The sequence below is a fragment of the Monodelphis domestica genome, chromosome 3, assembly GCF_027887165.1.
Source record: "Monodelphis domestica isolate mMonDom1 chromosome 3, mMonDom1.pri, whole genome shotgun sequence".
NCBI lineage: Eukaryota > Metazoa > Chordata > Mammalia > Didelphimorphia > Didelphidae > Monodelphis > Monodelphis domestica.
In genome coordinates this window covers 117,181,314-117,207,663 of record NC_077229.1, presented here as the reverse complement: position 1 = coordinate 117,207,663, position 26,350 = coordinate 117,181,314, and positions in this window count along the sequence as shown.

The following is a 26,350-nucleotide window of genomic DNA, read 5'->3' as shown; positions in this document are numbered from 1 at the left end:
CTGGCTACCAGTTGGAGGTCCTTGCTGCTGCCGTATTTAGGGTGGGGCCTCAGTTGCTCTTGGGCATAATGGAGAACCTCACTCACTGATGACATGGTTTGGGGGCTCAACTGCTCAGCTGCTATCTTGCACTAGAGAAAGACCTTACTGCTGTCTTGCCCTGGAATTGGGGTCCTATTATGGGCAAGACTGAAGGCTTGCTGTTATATGGGTAGATCTTCTATGCTGGTTCCCCCTGAAGGTAGGGCCTCACTGGTAACTTGTGTAGAAATGAGACCCTGCTGCTGTGGGGGTGAGGCTTTGCTACTGGTTTGCCCTGGAAATGAAGCCCCACTGCTGGCTTGCCATGAAAATGGGGTCTTGAGGCCTGCAAGAACAGTGTGGGGTGGGGAGGGAAAGGGAGAGGCTTGCTTATAATCTGTATTGAGCTTCCCTTCAACTTGAAAGAGGTGAAAGAAAAAATATCTATTTGATCTTTTTAAAACTATATTAAAAGGAAAAAAAAAACAAGACTCCCAGAATTCCCTAGCTGAAATTAACTAAACCCCTGCTGCTACACTGAATCTTCTTGGATTCAAAGTTCCCTCCTAGGTATGGGATTGGTCCTTGCATAGATCAATCACATGTCAGAAATAAAGGGGGGGGGAGAGAGAGAGAGAGAGAGAGAGAGAGAGAGAGAGAGAGAGAGAGAGAGAGAGAGAGAGAGAGAGAGAGAGAGAGAGACAGAGAGAGAGACAGAGAGAGAGAGGGGTCCAATTTAAGACCAATTCCACGCCATGTTCAGGGATGTAATTCCCCCACCATATTTTAAATTCCACAAACCTAAGGAAGCAAACCTTCTCCTGATAATTCTCTGAGCTCTTCTGGGCAAGGGAATTGCTTCACTGTTCTAAAATTCTGTAAGAAGCTTTGTTTTAAAATGGTTTGAGGGGAGGGTTTAGGCGATTTCAGGCAAGTTCCTTCCTCTCTCCGCCATCTTGATAACAAAATCCCCAATTAAACTTAATCTGTTTCAGATCATAGTTGGGGACAACCTTGTCTTTGATACCTCTGACCTATAGGAAGCCTTTCCTGGAACTTCTTGATGTGTCAGTAGTCTCTATTTCTCTCTTTCCTAAAATACCCTAGCTACACTTATCTGATTCTATGTACTATTTTCTCAAAGGAATACAAATTTCTTGCAGACAAATTTTGTTCTTTATTTCTTGTTTTGTTTGTGTTTTTATTCATTTCCTATTTTTACCCACAGCAAATACCTGATTTCAACCAGACCAAATTACTCTCAGGCTTCCAACTATCCCAAAATTAGTTAATTGGTTAATTATTGTTAGATTAGATTGAATCAGATTGGAGATGGACTTTTAAATAATCATATAGTAAGGGATAGAAAGAAAAAAATATATAATTCCTGCAATCTGAGAATTGAATAGCCTAGAGAGCAATAAATGCAATTTAAAAGAAAGAAGAAAAAAATGGAAGAAATTTGCAACACACAACTGATTGAATTTAGTTTTCAAGTGAAAACCAATTTGTATGGCTAGAAGAGTCAGAGAATGTAGTCTGGGAAAAAGGGAGGGAGATGGTAAGTTCCTAGATTGAAGGATAAAAGTTCGTTAAAGTGGAGACAAATGATGAGAATATTTCATCTAGGAAAATAGTTTGGAGAGCAATAAATAAGGGGGGGGCAATAATGCTGGTATGGTTGGAAACCTGAGAGTGGCCTCGTTGAAGTCAGGTATTTATTAGAGGTAAAAGTGGGAAATAAGGCTAGAAAGAAATTAGAACCAGATGATGATTATCCTTGATTAATAGTTAAAGGATTTTTTTCTATCTCATATGTAACTGGGAGCACCTGAAGAAATTACAGGAGGGAAATGACATTTGCTCAAATTTGTGGAAAATTATAGGGGCAGCTATGTACAGGATGGATTGAATAGTGGAAGTACTGGAGTCAACAAGACTAGTCTGGAGATGATTGCAACAATCAAGGCAAGAATATCAGCTAGAGTAGTGGTAGTAGAAGTAGAAATCAATCAGTGAATTTATGTTGCCTTCAAAGGAAGAAATCACAACTCCTAGTGATTGATAAGGGAAGACTAAAGGAGATGCTAAGAATTTCACCTGGGAAATGAGAGAATCCTACTTCCAATCACAGAGTCAAGGATAGGAACCCAGTATGAGGATTTATGTGGAAAGAGCTAATGGAAAATATGTGACTTCAAGTCACTCTTGAGTCCAATATAGCATACAGAGCTACTACCTGCTTCTGAAGAGAAAAAAAAAATGAACTAAATGAGGTCTTTGTTGCTAAGTATTAAAAATTCTCACTTATACAGATTTTAATATCAAACAGATAATTTTCTTCATAACAATACCATGAAGAAGTGATGTAAAATATTTTTATCCTTTTTTTACAGATGAGGAAATTGAGACTCGGAGGAAACTGAGTGATTTTCCAATGCTAACATGTCTAGGAAGTGTTGGAACAAGAACAAGATCTAAATCTAGTTCTATCTCCATGTACCATACTATTTCTACTGTTCCGCATTGTCTCACTCCCAATTCCAATTCATCATTTTCCACTCCTGTAGTAAGATAAAACACTAACATCTTTCTGAGACGATGACCAAAGAAGATGCAGTCTCAGGGCCTTACTGAAAACCATTTTGAAAAATCTGAAATCCTGACTCAGCAGTAAAGTAAAAAGTCACTGCAGAGTCCAAATTATTCAAGAGCAAGACAGAGACTTTTAGTTAATTTAGTTTCTTAAGTGAAACTGCCACCCAAAATTTCATCATTGTGAAGAAAATCTAATAGGTCAAACAATGCTTTCTTGAATAGATGGTTGCTGCAATCTAATCTATACTTGTCTTTCATCCTATGCATTTTTATAGGACCTCTCACTGGAGCCCTGTGACAGGGTAAAAATACATACCAAACTGAGGACAGAGAGTCTTCCTCTGTCCCCAGTCACTTTGAGATTAATCAGGGTGGATACTCTCTTTAAAGCCACTTGTGAGTTGAGAAGAGAGAAATAGCAGAATAGGTTCAACCTATTATAAGAAAGATTAGACATGAAGGAAATACAGACTATCTTCTCTTAATGTTTTGGCATTTCTTCTAAAGTGAATTTTTGTGGCCAATTTTTGTATTACTGATGTCTAATGGAAAAGATTATGGCTCTAGATTTACAGGCATGAGCTGGCAAATTGGGCAGATTATTCAATTATGATTCCACATGCTCTGATTTAGAATGTTTTGAATTTTGTTCAGAGTAGGGGTGGGGGTAACTAGATGCATGGTGTAGGGTTCTGGATTCAGAGGAGCAGGCATTTTTATAAATAACAGCTATTTGTTATTGACTAAATCAATCATTATTTATGCATATAAAGTCATAAAATGCTTTTTAAGAAAATCATTTTGGGTTTTTCTGGAATATGAATTTGGCAAAAAAATCTAGAATAAATTTTTATAATGAATTTTTTGCCATTGTGGAGATTCTCTTCTCTAATGGAAATTATAAGATCTTTAAGATTTAATAGATGATTTTTTAAAAGTTGCTATGGTCAAAGTTTGGATTTTCCTTTGTCCAAAAAGCATCTCAGAATATACACAAAATGTATAAGTTCTGAAAAATAGACCTAGAGAAGTTTGCGGATGTCCAGTGTAAATTACTAAAAAGCCCTCCTCTAGTCTTTGATCCCTGCAGTTTCACATCTAAATTTTCTTAACATTGATTCCAACTCTTTTTACCCCTTCTTTCTATCTTGGGAATTTATACTAAGTATCAGTTCCAAGGCAGAAAACAAGTAAGGGTTAAGTAAGTGAGGTTAAGTTAAGAGTTGCCCAGGTTCACATAGCCAGGAAGTTTATTGCCACTATTCATGTACTAAGGAATAGACAGTCCTCCCCTTTGCCAAGGCTAACACCAAAATTTGTAACCTCCACATCATCCTGTCACAATTTCTATTTGATCTTCTTCCATAATCAATCAACGAGCATTTATTGGATATCTACTGTGTATCAGACTCTGTACTATTTTACAGATAAGAATTTTCCCTGGTGCTCAAGCAACTCACATTATAATGAGACAAATTTTTATAGAAGGCACTATATAAGTATATATATATATGTATATATATATATTGGATAGAGCATTGTTTCAAAGAGAATTTTAAAAGTGGAAAAAGGCTTATGGATCACATATAATTACCTCATTTTGAGCAAGAAGGAATCTTATTCAGATCTCCAAGGGGAAGTAAATTGAATAGTTATGGAAAACTTTAAAGAATAAAATTCTAGTCGACTGTATATAATCAGGTTTGTTCCGCTCCATTTAACAATCTTCCCTCTCCTGGAAGCTCTTTTCCTGATTCCTTTATCAGAGGAAGAATGAATCTTGCCTATGTAACAACCTCTATCAATATGGGCTGAAGAAGTCAGCTCTTCCTCTCAGATGAGGAGAGGGCAGTTCCATGAACAGAGGTGAGTAGTTAGCTCCCTAATTCTACCCCTTAGTTTTGATATTCATTTCTAAATTGGGAAGAACAGAGTTGGTTGTTGATATTTACTACCAGGTTTATAAATTGATGTATACCAACTTGGAAAGCTGAGTCCTTCAGGCATTTTGCATGTTATTATGTTTCAATAACAAAAATAATATGACATATTCAAGTTACCCAAACACCTAATGCTCTATCAAGCCAATTAAATTTAATAGAAATAAATATGGCTTATACTTGGGTTCAAGAAATCAAATTTATTATCAGAATTTGGGGAATATATGCTTATATAATATCTGAAAAAGATTTGGAATTTTGGTGGAATAAAAATTTAAAATGAATGCACAGAATGATTGTTCAATCACTATGACTAATGAAGTCTTAGACTGCATTATAGCAGGTAAAGTGTCCAAATCAAGAGGTGAATTTCTAACATTCTATTCTTTTCTGCTCATTTAGCCAGTGAAGTACTGAATTCAGTCCTGAACCTATTTTTATTTTTTATTTTTTAAATTTTTTTAAAATTGTATTTAGTCGATTTAGAACATTATTCGTTGGTTATAAGAATCATATTTTCCCTCCCTCCCCTAACCCCACCCTTCCTGTAGACCATGTGTAATTCCATTGGGTATTACATGTGTCTTTGATCAGAACCTATTTCCATGTTGTTGGTGTTTGCACTAGGATGTTCATTTAGAGTCTACATCCCCAATCATATCCCCATCAAACCATGTGATCAAGCAGTTGTTTTTCTTCTGTGTTTCTACTCCCACAGTTCTTTCTCAGGATGTGGATAGTGTTCTTTCTCATAGATTCATCCGGGTTGTTCAGGATCACTGCATTGCCACTAATGGAGAAGCCAACTACATTCGATTATACCACAGTGTATCAAGTCTCTGTGTATAATGTTTTCCTGGTTTTGCTCCTTTCACTCTGCGTCAATTCCTGGAGGTCACCTGAACATATTTTTAGAATAAAAAGTGATAAGCTAAAGACTGAGCAGAGATAAGTGACTAGAATGATGGCTCAATGAAGAGAGTATAGATAGTCAAGAAAACTCAAGTCCACATCCTATCTCAGACACTTATTAACTATGTAATGTGGGGTAAATTATTAAGCTTCCTTTTACCTCCAGTTTCCTCATTTCTAAACTGGAAACTGATAATAGTATTTATTTCACAGTTGTAAGGATCAAATGAGATAACATATATAAAGTGCTTTATAAAGCTTACAAAGATATACACACATGCACACACATAGACACGCTGCAAGCTGTTAAAGCCTTCCTTTATAAAGTGCCATTCCTTCCATGCTTTGTCTTGTATATACATAATTATTTACTTTTTAATTACCTTCTAAAATATAATCAGCTCCAGGAGGGCATCTGACATATAGTAAATAAGGAAAGTAAAGTTTCAAAGAGATGTGGAAGACTTTCAAAAGCTTATGCAAAGCGGAAAGAGTAGAATAAGTATGATTCATGCTTTATCATCAATATTAGAAAAATTAAAAATTCTGGAAGGCTTAAGTAGGACCTACAATGACTAAATGATCAACCGTAATTCCAGAGGATAGATAAGGAAGATCCCATTTCATGTCAGAAAGATTATGGACTAATATAGAGAAGAAGAAACACATTTCTAGACATTACCAATTTGAGCATTTATTTTCTTGACTGTGCTTCTATGATATAGAGGTTCTGTGATTATTGTTTCCTATCTTTTTTTCCCCAAGTGGGTGGGAGGGAGGTGAAAGAAAGGAGCTTAATAACTAACTGCTGGTTAGATTTCTTCTATTTTTTTTCCCCTCTTTTGCTTTAAATATTTGTTACAAAGAGTAGCTTATGGAACATGAAGGAGGGGAACAGGAAATTTAAATGGACAGGATATAAAAGCAAAAAGGATCAATGAAAGTAAGATGCCATTTTAAAAAGTATTTTATTTTCCCCCTAATTACATGTAAAAAATTCAACATTCTCTCCCTTTTTTTGAGTTCCCAGTTCTCTCCCTTTCCCCTCTCCCTTCCCCCTTCCCAGTGCTTGAGATAATAAAGAATTTCATATAGATTTCACATGTGCAATCATGTAAAATATTTTTTTCACTTTAGTTCCTAAGATGGTTTTTAAAGTAATATAAATGCTGACTGTTCATTATTATTGAGATTCTCCCACATGAAGAATGGTTGAAGGAGAAACTATAAGAGAAATCTTAATGTATTTGAAATCCTGCCTTAGGAAGAGTGTTTGAAATTAATCTGCTTAGCCTAAAGATCAGAATTAAGAAAAGTATGTTGTTTCAAAAAGGAAGATTTCAGCTCAGTGCTAAGAATGGACTTCCTAATATTTAGATGCATTCCGTTATCCCCTGCAATGCCATAATTAGCAGCTGTTTGAATGGAGATGACAGCAGTGGAAGAGCTTGCCTTTCCCTCTCCCCCAACTACCTACAGTGGCTCCTGTCAGTAAAGCTATGTTCCCCAATGGGTCACAGACTGAAGAAGTTGTATCTCATAAGGGGCACAGGGCATGGATCTTCTTGATTCAGTAGTTGGTTGTTGACCATTTTACTTGAAGAGGACCAAAATGACATGATTTTGTCAGGATCAATGGAAAGTGTGTCTGCCAGTGGCTGATCATACCAATATGAGCTCAGAAGGCTCAAATATACCATGTGACCAAAGACGTTTCTAAATTGTACATCTAGAGTTTCTTTTGAGCTACGGCAAATCTGCCTTGCTTACAGAGCACAGAAACTTCTTTGATGCAGGACAGTTCTGCGCCATCTCCCAGATCTCACAATTGATACCAAAGTTCTTTAGAGAATCCTCAAGTTTCATTCAGTATTGTGGAATCCAAATAAGAAGGTGTAAGTCTAATCACTTAAAGGAAATTCTGAATTTCCAGTTGTAGGGTTTCCACTCTGACTAGCCATAGCTTCATCCTTAAAGAAAGAGATCTAATGGAAGACAAATGACTTAATTTGGGATCTAGTTGACCTGAAGTACAAGGAAGAGATTCTGCTGTTTAGGTCCTTAACTTGCTGGCTGCCTTCTTTCTTCTGTATACTATTAAAGTAGAGGTAGCCTAGCAACTTTTCTACTATTTAACTTTCCCTACTGGTACCAAGAAAACAGGAGTCTGACGGCTTTGTCCTTTTCTTCTTGATTCCTTCTTTCCTAGTGGGCATAGATTTTTTTCTTCTATTCCCTTCCTGGTCTCTGCTGGTAGCTTTCCATCTGGGCTACATTCACTTTGGTCTTTCTTGTGTTGCTGCATTTAGATTTGATCTCACAAGGACAGACACCTGGCTCTGCATGCACATTTCTCTGTTTCTCTGCCACTTCCCTATCTCTATATCTACCTATTTGTTCATTCATTTATCTACTTTTTTATTTGTTTGTTTGTTGAACAAATATTCAGCCTTTATTTGATATAAAATATTTTTACCAAGAGGTTCAGGGGAATTCTGCTTTCAAGCTGGTTAGAGTAAACACTAATAAAAAGAAGTTATTCAAGATGCTTTATAAGCCACAGAATGTTACAGAATTAATAGATGGCATTAATAGTAATAATTTATGTATACTTAGTGGTAGATGTAGAATAGTATTAATAGCAGCATTAGTGGCACAGAAGTAGGGACCTGTATGTAAAAACTTCAATTGATGCCATATCTCTTAGGTGGGGCAATCTCTCCACTGACAGAGATTATTATTCCCCTACATGATTTCTCATACTGTTTGATTATTATCTATGGCTCTATTCTAATCTTCCATAAAATGCACACCTGAAGCAGGAAAGGCATTTCTTAGTATGGATAACAAGTCAGCACTCCAGCTATTCATCCTTTATTTTTCACTCTCCTTGACAGGCACACTTTCTTTTATAATTATATATGTCAGCCAGTCAGTCAATGAACATTTATTAAGTTCCTTCCATTTGCAAGGTGTAGGTAAGTAAATGGATAGAGCACTGAATCACCTACTTAACCTCTAGAATTACAGATCTAAAAAAGAAGATACAACAAAGGCCATCTAGTCTATACCCTTTATTTTACAGAAGAGTAAACTAAATCCTATGAAAGGTAGCTGACCTGTCTGAGGTAACAATTAAAGACAGTGGAATCAATCAATCAATCAATAAATTAATAAACACTGATATAGTAGATACTATATGCTAGGCACATTGCTAAGCATAGGGGATACAAAAAAACAAAAGACTGCTTGCCTTATAGAATCTTACAATCTAATGAAGCAGACAACATGCAAACAAATATATATATATATATATATATATATATATATAAAGCATCAGTCATTCTCCAATTGATATATGGTCAAAGATATAAACAAGTGGTTTTCAGATAAAGAAATCAAAGCTATTTATGGTCATATGAAAAATGCTTTAAATCACTTTTTATTAGAATGATGCAAATTAAAGCAACACTGAGCTACCACCTCACTCCTATCAGATTGACTAATATGACAGAAAAGGAAAGTGATTAAAGTTAAAGGGAATGTGGCAAAATTGGGATAATAATGTAATTTGTAGTAGGCTTTAAAACTTCATACTCTTTGATCCAGCAATACCACTAATAGGTCTGTATCCTAAAGAGGTACAAAAAATGGAGAAAGGACCTATTTATACAAAAATATTTATTGCAGCTTCTTTTGTGGTAGCAAAGAATTGGAAATTGAGGGATTGTCCATCAACTGGGGTATGAGAAGATTTCAGAAAAACCTGGAAAGACTTACAAGAAGTAATGCAAAGGGAAATGAGCGGAACCAGGAGAATGTTGTACAGAGTAGCAATAATAATGTACAATAATCATTATGAATAACTTGATAATTATCAGCAATGCAAGGATCTAAGACAACTCCAAGAGACTTATGATGAAAAAAGGTATCCATTGCCATAGAAGAAATAGATGGAGACTGAATGCAGATTGATTCACTTTTCACTTATTTCCTTCATATAAGTGACATATGTCTTCTTTCACATGATGAATATGGAAATATGTATTGCATAATAGCATAAGAATAACCTATATCATATTACCTGCTATCTTGGGGAGAGAAGAGGAGAGTTAGAGAACATGTGTCACAAAATGTCATAAAACAGTTTTTAAAAATTGTATCTATATCAAATCTGGAAAAGAAAAATATAATTAACATTTTTAAAAAGAAAAGGAGAAAAAAGGAACATAGCATCCACCTACAGAGAAAGAATTGATGGAGTTTGAATACAGACAAAAACAATATTTCACATTATTGTTTTGTTCAAGATCTCTTCCATGAAATTCCTAATATGGAAAATGGTGTTAAATGATTATACATGTAAAATCTATCTTTATCAGATTGCTAGCCAACCCAGCGAGGGATGGGGGAAGGTAGGAAGAAATGAGGTAGAGAATTTAGAAATTAATTTTTAAAAACAAATATTAGAAATTATTTTACCTTTAATTGGAAAAAATACATAAATATACACATATATGTACACAAACTGAAAGCAAGCTATATACAGGACAAATAGGAAGTAATTAATAGAAGGAAGGTACTAGAATTAAGAAGGGTTGAGGGAGGTTTCTGACAGATGGTAGAATTTTACTTAGGACTTAAAAGAATCCAAGCAGATCAGTAGTCAATGAGAGAAGGGAGGAATTCCAGACAGAGAAGTTATAGTGAGATATATTGGCAATAGCACTAGATTTGATGTCAGAAAAATCCCATTTTGGTGCATTTCAACTTAATATTTATACAACCAGGGTCAAGTCAATTGAGCTCACTGAGGCTCATTTTCCTAGTCTGTAAAGGGAGAATAATTTTAGTGTCAATATGAACCAGAGAAATCATGGAAGGCATCATTGCTTGACCACTCTATCTACCACTGAATCTTGGCTCTTCTTGAACTCTGTCCATTTCTATTCAGTCCTATTCATCTTGGACTAGGATTCCACACTTTAAAATTTTTTTTCTAACCTTGTTATATAATACTTTTCTCTCCATATTCAGTAGTTTAGCCAGATGGGTCTTTCTGCTCCTTACACATAATCTCCTACCTCCCATCTCTCCTTTTTTATATGGCTACAGTTTTTTTCATTACTGCACATTAGAATCCTTTATTCCGTCAAAAAACTATTCAAATGCTACCTGTTGCATGAACATTTCCAGTGTCTCTGAATGTGAGATTGCCTTCTATTAATTTATACATTCTCAACTCCTCTTGAAGATTGTAAACTTCTTAAATACAGATTTTTTTTTATCCTTTGGCATAGTGCAGGTGTTTCATAAAATCTTGTTTGTTTGATTGATTAGATTTATTTTAGAATGAGTGTGACAATGATCAGTGATATCCTGCATCTCTTGCAGTTCTCAGAATATCTCATTCATAAGGAACCGGAAAGGCCATCTTCTCTAATGTCTATCTGTACATGTAACCCCTCTACCATATAACTCAAATATTGTCATCTGGTAATTCATGGGAAACTTCCAATCAAGGAGAACTTTCTCTCCTTGGGATTCCCAATCAACTTTATTAAGTTCTAATTATGAAAAAATATGTCCTTAAATTAAACCTAAATCCATGAATAAATTATATTTTATTTATTTACTTTTATCATTTAAAAAATGTGCCTAGATCAAGAATTCAGAAATGAGGCATGCTTCTGTGTCTGCCTCTCTTTCTGTCTCTGAGCCTGCTTCTCTCTTTCTCCTTCCCCTTCTTCCATCTTTCTGTTTATCTCCATTTCCCTATTTCCTTTCTTCTCCTTTCTTCCTTCATTGCTTCTTTCTCCCTTCCTTCCTTCCTTCCTTCCTTCCTTCCTTCCTTCCTTCCTTCCTTCCTTCCTTCCTTCCTTCCTCCTTTTCTTCCTCCTCTTCTCTTTCTTTTCTATCCTGTCTTCTATTTCTCAACCCTTCTCTTTTTTATCTTCTCTTCCCCTTCTCCTTTATCCATCCCTGTCTTTCTTTTCTCTTCCCTCCTTTTTCTGCTCTTCTTTGTCTCCTTCTTTCTTCTCTTTTTTCCTTTCATCTGTCCCATCTTTTTTCTCTCATCCCTCATTTTCATTCTTCTATTCTTCCCTGTATTCTCACTTCTTCACCATCATCCCCTGCTCCTCTCTGTCAGGCCCTTTCACTTGCTCACTTTTTTCCCTTCCTTCTTTCCTCACTCTGACTTTTGTCCTTCTCTCTCTGTGTCCCCTTCTTTCCCCAGAGGTTCAGATATACAGCAAATGAGACAGTATGTCAAAGTGCTCTTCAATAATGGGTAGTGATTGGTGTGAAATTACTTTATTTCACATGCTGTCTGCCCATTATATGTGATTAATCAACAGCATATGACTGCTGGAAGACATGCAGCTCCTGCCAAAATAGTCTTTAATTTAGCAGCAATATAAACAAACAAAAAACCCACAGTACTGATTTGCATAATGAAGAGCAATGTTTGTTCGAGATCAAAAATGCATCTATTTACAAAAACTGCTATCATGAAGCTTGCAGTTAATCACACACTGGTCTAATGATAATGAAAAAGCGATCGGAGGTTAACTGCTGTACAAGGATCATTTTGCTTCTCTCCATCCTTTTGTCTGGCCTCCAGATCTTCCTCAGCCATCCCAGGCAAACCAGATGGCCTGAGAACTCTTTATTAGGAGGGGTTATCTGATGTGTCAGTAGAGAAAAACATGAGCTTTCCTTTATAGCTGGGGTAGGAGAAGCGAGGTAAGGTAAATGTCCTATCATTGAACAAAGAAACCAATAGGATCGGCAAGGAAAGTCATTCAGATAACTCAAGGTGCTGAATTTTTAATCAACATCAGCTGTGTAAAAACACTCAGCATGTGACAAGGAAACTGGGCTAAACATGTCATTCAAAGCATAGATTTCCCAAAAGGAAACTTTCTTCACAAAATAAAATATGATTAATTTATATAGTTTAATATGTCTTCTTTGGAGAATGAATGAATGAATGAATGAATGAATGAATGAATGAATGAATGAATGAATGAATTCTAGAGGTGTTGAAATGGATAATACCAAGAGCAGAAATAATTACCTTGGTTTTGACCTCTGTGCTGCCTTATGCACAATAGCCACAGTAAACTGAAACAGTGAAAGGAGCATTAGACTTGAAAATAGAAGGCACCTAGATTCAAATCCTACTGCTATTATTTTCTAGTTATTTGAATGTTATTTAAGGGAAGCAGAAAAGGGGAGGGGGAGTATCAAGGCAGCACATACCACTTAAAACTTTACAAATATTATCTTATTCAGTTTTTACAACATCCCTGTAAGGTAGATTCCAATATTTATCCCCACGTTACAGTTAAAGAAACTGAGCCAAATAGAGGTTAGGTGACTTGCCATACAGTCGTGGATATCTGCAGGAAGATTTGGACTTTTCTTCATAATTTCAAGCCCAGTGGTCTATCCACTGTGCCATCTAGCTTCCTTTTGCTTAAGCTATATGTGCCTCAGTTTCCTCAACTATACAACTGAAATGATAATATATTTCTTAAGAGATTATTGGAAAGAGTGCAAGATGTAAAATGGTATATAAATATCTCCCACTTTTTTCTTTCTGTTTAAAATTCTGAACATGCCCCATTTATGCTCTATTTAACACAGTCTGAGGTCCATTATAGAGTTTAGAAAAGGATGATAGACCTAATGCTGAAAGGGACTTCAGAAGATATCTAGTTAATCCTTTTCATTTTAAGATTGTGGTATATAAGGCTTGGTTGGTTAAGTCACTTACACAAGGTCTTCTATACATGATAAGTATCAGAGACTGGATTTGAATCCAGGTTCTTTCAGAGAAACAAGCATTCTTCTCTCTGTTCTATACTGCCTCCTTGTGTTTAATAAAATGGAGATCCACTATTCCAGTGTCCAACTTTCAATATAGTGGAACTACTTTATAGTAAAGGATTAGGTCCATTCTGCTTTGCCCTATAAGCTAAAACAAGGAATAAGCATTGTGAAGGTAGGAAAATATAAGTATACGTGAAACCAATGGAGTTGAATTAAAATGAAATTGGTTATTTCCATAGGTGGTAAGTTTCCAGTTACTGAAGATAAATATATTCAATGCAAAGAGTTCTGGTTTCTCAATCAGAAGATCTGGATTCAAATCTCAGTTTAACCATTTATTTCTATTTGGCTTTCACAAAATCACTCTGGATCGTGATTTCCTCTTCTGTAAAATGAGGAGATTAAATTACATATATCTAAAGTTGCTTCCAGTTCTTAACATATGATTCTATTTTAGTTTTCCCTTTAAGGCCATTTTCTCAACTCCCACTTACATTGATTGGCTGGATCCCCAGAAGGTAGCTAAAATATTGTCCCTCTCTACTACTATTTCTCATAATCTTCTGTCCATTTTGTTCCATCTTGTTTAACAGTAAGCTCGAATTAATTATATTTTTGAAAGAGTTATTTACTGAAGTAGCAAAGTAGGAACAGTTGGTATAATATATTCCCCACCCCAGGAGTGGGCATAAACCTACATAGCACAAATGTGCAAAGGATAACTCATAGACGCTGGTTACTAGAAGTCCTATTCTTCCCTTGAAAAGTGCTCATCAATTTCTCCTAAGGTGAAGTTCTCTCCTATACTGGAAATGTTGCTGACTTTTTTAAAGCCCATAGCTCAGGAATATGCAGGAGCCAATTGTACCAACATGCAGTGCAAATTTTCAATGTAAGCATTTAAAACCCAGAAATTTGCAAATGAGTTTTTGATTTGTTGTGGTGGTGAATTTTCTAGGTTTTAATTCTAGGTTTTAAAAAGTGATGGATAAAATATAAATAATGGAGATTAAGCTCAAGCGTGTGTGTGTGTGTGTGTGTGTGTGTATGTGTGTGTGTGTATGTGTGTGTGTGTGTGTGTGTGTGTGTGTGTGCATCTGTATCTCTTTGGAGAGCCAGTTGTTGCCCAATGCTTCCATAACTTTACTTCATCACATTCCCAATATCTGAGGCTTTTTAACTTGTGCATTCAATTTGTGCTTCATCCAGTTTTTCTCTGATCAGAAGTCCAAATATTTTGACCATTCAAAGTATGCAAGGTTGTCCTCCAGCAAACAAAGTGCAAGAGTCTGACTTTCCTCTCTTACACAAAGGGAAGGGGAATTATGACACTCACATTTCATGCTACAACCCTGCTGACCTCTTGTTATAGACAAGTTTCCAAGTCCTCCCATGTCTCGAGTGGAACCTGCTAGTATCCCCACTGTGAGATACATAGGATCAGATATAAAAGCTTTTCAACCAATTCTAACACATTTTCTGGTGTAGCACTGTCTGATTTTATCATCAGCTTGAAGTACTGAATTTTTCCCAAATTGATTAAAATCTTGTTCCAATTAGTTTATGCTTTCAACTGGTTGATTCGATAAAGATCTCTCACCTTTTTTCATTCTTAGTTTACACTTTTGATGGATAATTCTGTAATTCAATCAAATAAGCATTTTCACCTGATAAAAGTATGAGGGCTGAGAACATGTTGTTATTCATATTTATTTAGGATGAGAGGTATGGGACTCATTATGATCAAGAAGAAGTTGGATAATCACTTCTTGAGGAAATTGCAAAGTTGATTCTTTTCATCAGTGGCTTAGACTACATTAATTTAAAGATCCTTTTGAAATCTGAGATTATATAAATTCCCCCTTCAAATTGGATTTGGGAAGCCCCATCTTAGGTGACACATGAATAAAGAAAATAATTTTATATTACAGATACCCCATGATATTTCCAAGGATTTTGCTTCTTTAAAAGAAATTAAGATTCTTGCCAAGTTTCTAAATGACTTCATAGTTGGGAGATTATAATATGCCATTTGGACCACCACTACTGTGTCTTTTTTAATATATAAATTTTAATCTTTCCAGATTACATGTCATAAAGTTACTTAATATTAATTTTCTGATGTTTTGTAATCAATATACTCTCTCTTGTTCCCATTCCTCTCTTCTTTACTAGAAGGCAAGTAATATGATATAGGTTGTGTGTGGGTATATATATATATATATATATATATATATATATATATATATATATTATAATACATGGTTTCATATTCATCATGTTTTGAAACAAGACATGTATTACTTACATTAGACAAAATTTCACAAAGGAAATAAAGTAAAGAAGGGCAAGTTTCAGTTTGCATTGAGACTGTTCCTTCTATGGCAATGGCTATCATTTTGTTTTTGTTTTTTGTTTCTTTTTCTTCTGAGCCTCTTGGAGTTGTCCTATATTTTTGCCCTGTTGAAAATAGTTGTCATTCACAGATGATCATCATGCATTATTGTTGTTACTATATACAATGTTCTCATTCTGCTCACTTCACTTTTATCACAACATAGAAGTCTTTTCATGTTGGCTTTCTTGTTTGTAATCTATTGCAAACATATACCACAATTTGTTCAGCCATTTCTCAATTGATGGACATCCTTTCTCTTTCCAGTCACCACAAATAGAGCTACTATAAATATTTTTATACAGGAATGTATTCTTTCCCCCTATATTTGATCTCTTTGGGATACAAAACTAATAGTGGTATTCTTAGTAGCAGGAGAGTTTTATGGTCCTTTGGGCATGATTCCAGATTACACTCCAGAATGGTTGTATCAGTTTCCAAAACTATCATCAGTATATTATTGTTCTGATTTTTTGGTATCCCCTCATTCATTTATAATTTTCCTTTTTTCATATTAGCCAGCCTGATGGGTGTGAGGTGATACTTCAGGGTTGTTTTTAATTTGCAATTCTCTTATCAATAGTGATTTGTAGCATTTTAATATAAGGAGAAATTTTTAAGTTCCTCATCTGAGAAGGGCCAGTTCATATCCATTTCTCAATTGGAAAATGTTTTATATTCTTACAGACTTGAATCAGTTCTTTATATATTTGAGAAATGAAACATGGCTTCGGTTTTCATCTTTTTGTAGAAGACTCCTGATATCTATTTCCATCCTCAACATCTCAGTGTGCTTCAGTCCTGCATTTTCAACTGCTTGTTGAAAAACTGAATGATATGGGGTTTGTTTCAGTGACTTTCCCAGTCATATAATTAGTAAATATCTGAGGCAAGGTTTGAACTCAGATCTACCTGACTCAAGGTTCAGTATTCGATCTTCTGTACCACCTAGCTACCCTGAATTACCTGAAACTTTGATTTACTGCCATCATTAACCTTCTGTAATAATGTTTATATTCTCCTGAACCATAGCCAGACATTAATACAATTACACAATCATGTTGACTTGGTTCATTAAAAATTTGTTATATCATTTCAACTGGGCCCTTTCTGTAACAAGAAAATAAAATAATTAATTCCTTATTCCACGCCTTGAAGATTCCAAACCTATTATTGTTTCCTCATCACTCCTATAATTTCTTTTTCCATTTTCATGGATGTCTTATTTAAAAAAGGTCATATAATATGAATAGCCTCTTCTCCCCCTGCTCTGAATCTGAAAACACCTTGACATGAAATCCCATTTCCCCCTCCTTTACTCCAGCTTTTGATAAAGAGGAGGCTCTTCTCTTCACCATGTCCATTAAATTAATTTATGTATATTATTATATGTATATATATGCACATATATATATCCCTGTCCCTATCATATCTCATTTTTATCAAGCAGATTGCCCCCTTTTCCATTATCCCCCTATCTAGTCTTCAACTCTCTGTTTCTCCTAGAACCTTTACTTCTTCCTACAGACTTTCTAGTGTACCCTTTCTTAAAGCAAAATTTAAAAAAAAAACTGCTCCTCAACATCCCACAAAGTATTCATTCCATTTCTCATCCACCATTCTTAGTCAAGTTCTTAGTGAGAGTGAGGTGGAAGAAAGGAAGTTTTCAATATTTACTGACCCTATTTCTTCTTTCACTCACTTCTCATGCCTCTTTCAATTGACTTTGCACTAAAGTACCTTACTGAAAGATCCCTTTTCACGGCTAAGATTAATTTCTTAATTACCACAGCTGATGGTCTATTCTTAGTTTTATCTTTCAGAAACTCTATTCATGACATTGTTGACCATCCATTCTCTCCTAAAAGAAGCTTTCTCTTCTCTAATTTTTGATAACACTGAGGACTTCATTCTCTTCCATTTGATGACTCTTTTTAAGTCTCTTGTACTAGATTATTATTTATATCAACTCATAATATTGGTATATCCCACAATTCCATTCTGGATTTTAATGTCATATTTCTCACAGTAATCTCATCAACTGACATGGGCTAATTAAACTTCTCTATCCTGATAATTCCCACATTCATATATATATATATATATATATATATATATAATTTTGCCTATTTTCTGCATTTATATTTTGTATGCAATGTCTTTTATTGCCTTCCCTGTCTGGACTATAAGTTCCTAGAGGGCAAGGATTGTTTCTTTATGACTAGTACCTTGAAGAAATGTTTAATTAATAATCTTTGAAGATATGTATGAAAGTCTATGTTTTAAGAATCATTGATAAGAATCACATTAACAATTTATGGAGTTGCCCTAAAGTAAAAGGTTTATATTTAGAAAAAGTGGTTTCCCTATTACTACAAATCTCCTAGCATGTACATTTTTCAGGGATGTTATGGAGAAATTAAGAAAAAAAATTTTTCTCTATCTCTAACTCAGTCTCTTTCTCTTTCTGTCTCTCTCTCTTTTTCTATCTCTCCCTCTCTCTCTTTCTTGTTTCTTCCTTTTCTTCTATGATTAGGGAAGTAGAGGAAACTGTGGTCAAATGGACAGAACTCTATTTAAAGAGATAAGAATTAGATTCTTAGCTTTATGACTATTACATGACTGTAAATCACTTCATTTTTGGGTCTTATTTTCATCTGTAAAACAGGAAAAGGAATAAGTTGGAAAAAAAGTTGTACTAAGTGAAGATTGGTACATTTGGAATCAAATATTTCAGTTTTAAGCCTTGTCTACTATTTACTATTTCTATCACTTTTTCTTCTCTGAAACTCAGTTTCCTCATCTAAAAAATGAGGAAGTTACACTGGCTCTGTGATGGTAAACCTATGGCACATATTCCAAAGATGGAACGCAGAGCACTCTTTGTGGACACAAGCCATCCCCCACCCCCACCAGGGATTAGTGCCTGACAACATTTTTTCACTTCACCTGACCCTAATCCAATAGAAACACACAGGGAGTAAGGTGGTTGGCTATCAAGTGGCAGAGCTGGAGGGGAGCAGAGAGTTTGGACCATTCCCCTCCCCTCTTCACCTGCACTGAGGACATTTTTTCACTTCACCTGTTCCTCTGCCCAACAGCCCAATGAGAATGCTTCTCCCTCCCCTGTATCTAGTAGGGGGGAAGAGCATGTCACACAATGTCTAAGAGGTTCACCATCACTACACTATGTTATTTCACAGTATTCTTTTACTTCTAGATCTAGAATTCTGTGATTTGTAAATTTCCTTCCATATATAAATTATAAATTATAAGTTTCTTAACAGCATAAGCCATGTCTTAAATGACTTTGCATTTCACTCAGCTTTACCAAATGATATTTTAGTAATGAATTATTACCATGCATTCAGTTACTCAGTGATGGTTCTTTTTGTATTTCTAGATTTCTGGAAAATTTATCAGTCTTTTAGTCAATTAAAGCATTAAAGAAAAAAAAAACAAACAAAAAACTGGAGTGCAAAGATTTGCAAAGGATCCAATAGACAAATATCTTCAGGTACATGTATTTTGATAGGAAAATAAATTCATCTTTATTTTCACTAACTTCTAACTGAAATTTAGGTTTTAATTCAATTTAAACAAAACTTTGTGAGAAGAAGTCCATAGTCTTCACTAGAATACCAAAGATCCATGACCTAAAAAAGGAATCCATGTTGTATAGGGCATTCTTCATTACTAAAGGTCTCCAAAATGCAGTAAAATGCCAGTGTCAAGGCTTAGAGTATATTTCAGTTCAATTAAGGATCAAACTACACGACCTCTTCAGTCTGTTTCAAATTTGGGATGCTACAATTTCAAATCATTTTGGCCAATTTGAAAGCTTGTATTAAACCAGACATTTGCCCTAAAGTTCATGTGTTTCAAAACCCACACTAAATGACAAGCCCTTATTGTTTACATGGCATTTTAATAAGTGAGATTTAGCTTAATGTAATGGTCAGTTCTTGGAAGGTCCTTTAAAGGGGATCTTTTTGCAGAAAAACACATTCCTCACAAGCAGACACTGAATTCAGAAGGAGAGAAGAGTTTATAGTAAGAAAATTATTCAATTAACCACCCCTCCCCAAGAAATCAATTAGTTTGAATTCCTTTTTTAGCATCATATCCCAGATCTGTATGTAGAAATAGTTAAAATGCCCTTGGTGAGAGATAAGCTGGATGACTAGGAGAAAGGGAAGCTGATGGTTCAGCATTATAGCAGTCAGTCAAATAACCTTTGTCTTGTGGATGTGGACACATGAGAACATTAATGTGCTTTGTAGATGATAAGGGATGACATGAAGTCAGTTTTGAACATTTGGCATAGACTCTCTTAATCATTCCAGACACTCTTTGAGTTATATGTTGAAGATTTACTGCCTGCTTTGGCTTGTCTGTTACATTTATTCCTAAAATCCCAAACCCATTCAATTGATGATGTCTGCCTCTGGCTTTGTCTTAAACTGTCACATTTCAGATATGCAGTTGGAGGCTGGCACTCTATCCTCAGGAAAGTTAAACTGCCCAATGCATGACTGAAGCTGTTGGTAAACATAACTGTGAAGAATCATACCTTGTCTGAGCTAGAAGAAGATAAAAACACAGAATTATTGAACATTAGAATGGGAAATTCCTTGAGAGATTTAGTCATAAAATCTCAAACTCAAAAGACCTCTAAATTGGAAGAAACCCAAGGGCTTTTAATTAAATGCATACCTCAGTAACAATTCTGATTATCAGAGCTGTGAACAGGAAGTGTCTTTGACCAAAGGTCCTGGCATCTGAGTACTAAAAGAGAAACTTTCTTAGTTGAAAAATGTTAGCTCTTCTAGAAAGGGTTCTTCTGTGTTTTCTTCTGATTTCAGCATCTGCCCTCCGACTTCAATTTGCAAAGATGAAGAGTAAATCCTACCCCCATCCCCAAACTTACCCCTTAAAGGATAGACCACTTTCTCCCAGAACACCTACACCTACAGTGGGACTGGGCTTTTTGAAGTTTACCTTCCTCTTCCCTAGTCAGCTTGCCCTCAGTACCACTGTTTCCTTCCCTATCCCTCAAATAATTCACTCCATCTTCACTTTCCTATTGGATTATGGCTTTTAAAACCTCCCTAATGAAGAGTCATTCAGCTTTTGCTTGAAACCTCTACTGAAGAGGAAGCCATGTCTTTTGGGGGCATTCCAGTCTACTTTATGCACACCTCTAATTCCTTGGAAGTGTTTCTTATCATCATATCTGTATTTTTATCTTGGTAATGTCAAGGCATAAAAAGAACAAGTCTAATCCTTCTTACCCCAGTCTTCTTTTCTTCTATTAGAATAAGAAAAAAGATTCTAGAGAGCAATAAAGCACCATACCCAAAGGGCTATAAGACTATGTATATAGCCTTTGACCCAGCAATACCACCGCAGGGTCTATATTTCAAAGAGATCAGAGATAGAGGAAGGATTCTATTTGTAAAAAAATATTTTAGCAACTCTTTTTGTAGTGGCAAAGTGATAGAAACTGAGGGAGTGTCAGTCATTTGGCGAATAGCTGAACAAGTAGTGGAATATGGATGCAATAGAAAACTATTGTGCCATAAGAAATGATGAACAGGGTAATTTCAGAAAAATCTCATAAAACTTATAAGAACTGATGCAAAGTGATGTGAGCAGAAATAGGAGAAGAGTCTATATATGAATAGGATGAACCCAACATAATCCTAAGGGACTGATGATTAAAAATACACTATCCACAGCTGAAGAAAGAAATTTTAGAAATGGATTGCAGTTCAAAGCATGCCATCTTTTGCTTTATTTCCGTCATTAGTTTTTTGTCTGTGTGATATGTCTTCTAACATGGCGTAGGGAATATGTAAATATGTATACATGAAAGCACTGGCATAATCTACATCAGATTATATATCACTTCAAGGAGGGAGAAGGAAGGGAAGGAGAGAATAATAGCAAAACGTTAGAAAATGATTGTCAAAAATTGTTTTTACATGTAACTTAAAAACAATAAAAGTTTAATCTAAAAAAAATTAAATCAGAAGTGTTTTGATTGTTTGTATTGAATTCCTGGCATAAAAGTGCTTAGTAAATCCTTTTATTTCATTATTTTATTCAAATGATCATCATATGCCATAGACTCAATGTCCTTCATTATCTGCATTATCTTCATTTAAATACTCTTCATTTTTTCATTTCCCTTTATAAAATTAGTAGTCTTAGAATGAACACAAATTTTGAAATGTGATCTGACTAATGAAATATACTATTCTTGGAGCCTATGTTTCTCTTAATAAAGGCAAATATTGTATTAATTTTTGGCTACTATATAGTGGCTAAAAAGCTAGTCTCAAAGCCAAGAAAAGTTGGGGCCATTTTGCATCTTATGATATTGTCTGTACGATATTGGGAAAGTTCACTAACCAACTTAAGAATAAGGTGAAGAGCAGTTACCAGTCTTCATGGGCAGAGAGAGTTTCCTCATACATTTCTTGAAATCACAAACCTTCTCTACCACCTCCTTCTCAAAATTTACACTATTGATTCATATTGAACTTGCAGTCCACTGAAGCCTTAAAGCTCATTTTTTTCAGATGAACTACTATCTAACCATGTCTCTCCAATTATATAGTTAGAAAACCAATTTCTTGAACACACGAATGTAACACTTTCATTTAAGCCTATTCAAGTTGATTTTATTAGATTCAGCCTAATTTTCTAGCCTGTCAATATCTCTTTTTTTATCCTTACTGTCATTCATTATGTCAGATATCTGTCACTAGCTTTGTTTGATTTGTGAATCTGATAACATTGCCAGCTATATCTTTAATCCAAGTCATTTCACCATCATAGTTATATGATAAACCTTTTTTTTTTTTCTTGGTTGATTCTATTCCATTCCTTTTATCAATTATTCCAAACTAACTATCATATCTTTTCTGTTCAGGCCTCTAAACTTTATCTCTTTATTTCTAAGAATTACCTTATTACTTTGGTAAAACCATAGCGTCTTCCTTCATAAGGCTGAGGTCACATTTTCTCTCTTATTCCAGGTTTCAAAAACCTCCTGTCCTCAAGTATACTTGTCTCCTTTAATCTTTGGAAAAGTCAATTCCCTTCTCTTTGCAAAAACCAGCTGTTCTACCCGTGGTTTTGATCATATTGTTGTGGGGAATTTAAGGAAGGGTGGAGGGTGGAGGAAAATCAATCCTATGTACCTTCCCTTGCTACAATATCCACCCAGGTCACCTTTAGAAACTCCTTCCAGTCCCTTCTATTTTTCCAATTTATTGCCTCCTGCAGCAGTGCCTAAAAATTGGCTAAAATCTAAAGTGTCCTTAGATGACTTGCTTAAAACAGCCCTCCCCTCAAAGTTGAATAATGTATTTTTACTTTTATTCCTTTATATCATTTTTGCCTTTAAAGAATCAATGAAGTTATAGTCCTCAAAACTGGTAACAGAGGAACTATCCTTATCTTTTCCCTTTCCCTCACTTCCCATGTCTAACCAGTTCTGATATATTTTTGATTCTGTCTCAAGAATACCTCTTTCATTTGATCTTTTTTCTTATACATCCCTAAACGTTTCCTTTAGTTCATGCCTCTGTAACCTCTCAAAAGAACAACTATTATAGCTTCCTAACTTGTTTTTTTTTCATTTTCTCTTTTCTACCTAATCCACAATCCAATAAACTTCCAAAATGATGATAGCTTTCCTGCAATTTCACTTCCATGTTCAAAGCTTCCTTCCTGCTTCTAGAACGAATGTAAAATCTTCAAAATAGATTTTAAAGACATCCATAAATTGACTTCTGCCTAATTTACCAAATTAATTATAGTCAACTTTCCCTATAGTTTAGTCCTAACTCCAAACTTTGTTCAGGTGGATTTCTGTGCTGTGAATTTACTCCTTCTCATCTTCACCTTGTAGGATACTTTGCTTTCTTTAAAATGCACTCTTGTACATGAAACCCCTTCCTTATCCCACCAATTGTTGTTATCACTCTCTATTTCTTAAAATATACATAGATATATTGTTATTGGTTAGTCCTCTACAACTCTTCATGACCCCACTGAATTCTGGTTTAATACTATCTATAGGGTTTTCTTGGAAAAGATATTTGTGTGTTTTGCCATTTGCTTCTTTCATAGATTAAGGCAAAAAGAGGGTTAAAGACTTGCCCAGAGTCACATAGCTAGTAAATGTCTGAGGCCAGATTTGCACTCAGTTCTTCCTGAATCTAGGCCCAATATTCTTTTTACTGAGCCATCTTGTTGTCTGTCTGTCTGTCTATCTGTCTGTCTATCTGTGTCTTATGTGTATATATATATATATATATATATATATATATATATATATATATACACACACACATGTATTATGAATGTATATATCTGACACATAAATATATATGTACATTGGTATACATATATAGGTATATATTCATATATAGTTCATTCATTGGGTCTCAAACATATCTAAATTAAGGAAGAGTTGTTTTATTTTAATTAGTCCAAAACCTATGATTGATATATTTAATTGATGTACTAGACCTTGTTTATGTCTAATGAATAATTCCATCTTCAGATTTAACTTTTAGTTAGATGTATCTTTCTTCAAAGCTGTATCAAAGGGCCACTTCTTTCATAAAGACTTCTCTAAAGTACACTCTACTCTTGAGATATTAGCATTCCATTTTTATCTTTGTGTATAGTATATATTTGACCCAGTAGCTCCACCATGTCATGCCCTACTTCATTTTTATCTTGTATACTTGACATCTAGTTCAGAACTCTAAAAATGTTACTCTCTAGCTGAAAAAAATGGTGATGCTTGGATTGAAGGAGAGAAGAGAGGACTCAAGGGACAATACAGAAGTATTCAAAATTGAACATCTGCCATGTGGAATGAGGACTAAACTTGTTCTCTTTCATCCACTAGAAGAGAATCAGGAATAATGAGCAAAAGTTGTAAAAAAGCAAATGTGGGTTGATGTAAAAAGGGGAGACAAATGATTAAAGATGTATAAAAGTGGTATGAGATGCTCCAATAGCTAATAGTTCCCTTTCATGTGAGGTCTTCCAACAAAGCCTAGGAGATAGTTCTCAGGTATGTTATCATATGTACTCCTCTTCTGGAACAGAATAGATTATATGAGCATGGAAGTTCCTTCCAACTTCGAAATTCTGTGATTCTCTAATTTTCTAATAATCTATAATTCTCTAAAGTCAAATGATTTTGAACCACATAAAGTATGAGTTTTGGAAGGGAAAGTTAGGGAAAAAGATGCCTCATCTGTAAAGCTGGAGGATTGAATAGTAAATGGAAGGTTGATTAGCTTTTAAATTTATAAATTTTTTACTTTTGTTTCAGTGACTTTTTAATGAATTCAATTTGAGACATTTATTTTTTCTTTAGTTTTTTCTCATGTTTTCTTCTTAAATGGATAGTAGTTCAAATTGAATGAATGGAATATCAATATGATTGCTGTATAAATCTCTCCAGAAGAGCTATTATTAATATACTTAAATCTTATATATATATATATATATATATACATATATATATAATGTGTGTGTGCATATATATAATTGAATAATCTCAATACCAAAAAGGGGTATTAGAAAGCCTCATCTATTTCAACTTCTACCTTAATTCACATTCCAAGCCATAAAGTCAGGCAACTAGGTGGTAAAGTAAATAGTAAAGTCATGAGACTTGAGAATAAATTGGCCTTAGAAACTCACTAGCTGGGGGCAGCTGGGTAGCTCAGTGGATTGAGAGTCAGGCCTAGAGACAGGAGGTCCTAGGTTCAAATCTGGCCTCAGACACTTCCCAGCTGTGTGACCCTGGGCAAGTCACTTGACCCCCTTTGCCTAGCCCTTACCACTCTTCTGCCTTGGAGCCAATACATAGTATTGACTCCAACACGGAAGGTAAGGGTTTAAAAAAAAAGAAACTCACTAGCTAAAAGAACCTGGACAAGTCACCTTAATCTTTGTGTTCTCAGTTTCCTCAGCTATAAAATAGGGATAATGGTAGCATTTACCTCTCAGGATTGATATGAGGGCCAAATGATATAATAACTGTAAAGCACTTAGCATGATTCCTGACACATTATAGGAACGCAAATCCATTTCCTTCTTTTCTTTCTGAAATTTTGGGATTCTGTAAATGCATTGCAAATTATTGCCTCATTCCCAAACTGAAAGATTTCACAGTCAAATCGGGGAGGTAATAGGCAAATTCTGTATAAACAAGAGACAGACAGAAAGAAAGGTAAATAGAAAGATAAATGTATTATATATTATATACATAGAGATGATCAAATTAAGGTAAACTAAGGCACACAATTCTAAGTATGATCAATTTATTAGTAATTTTGAATACTTCTGTATTGTCCCTTGAGTCCTCTCTTCTCTCCTTCAATCCAAGCATCACAATTTTTTTCAGCTAGAGAGTAACATTTTTAGAGTTCTATACTAGATGTCAAGTATATAAGATAAAAATGAAGTGGGCATGACATGGTGGAGCTACTGAGTCAGATATATCCTTTATTAGTAAGTATTTATCAATAAATACAATCTTAGTGTTGTCAGCAAATTTAAGGTTCCAAATAAAAGAATTTTTTTACAGTTTTGGGGAGTACAG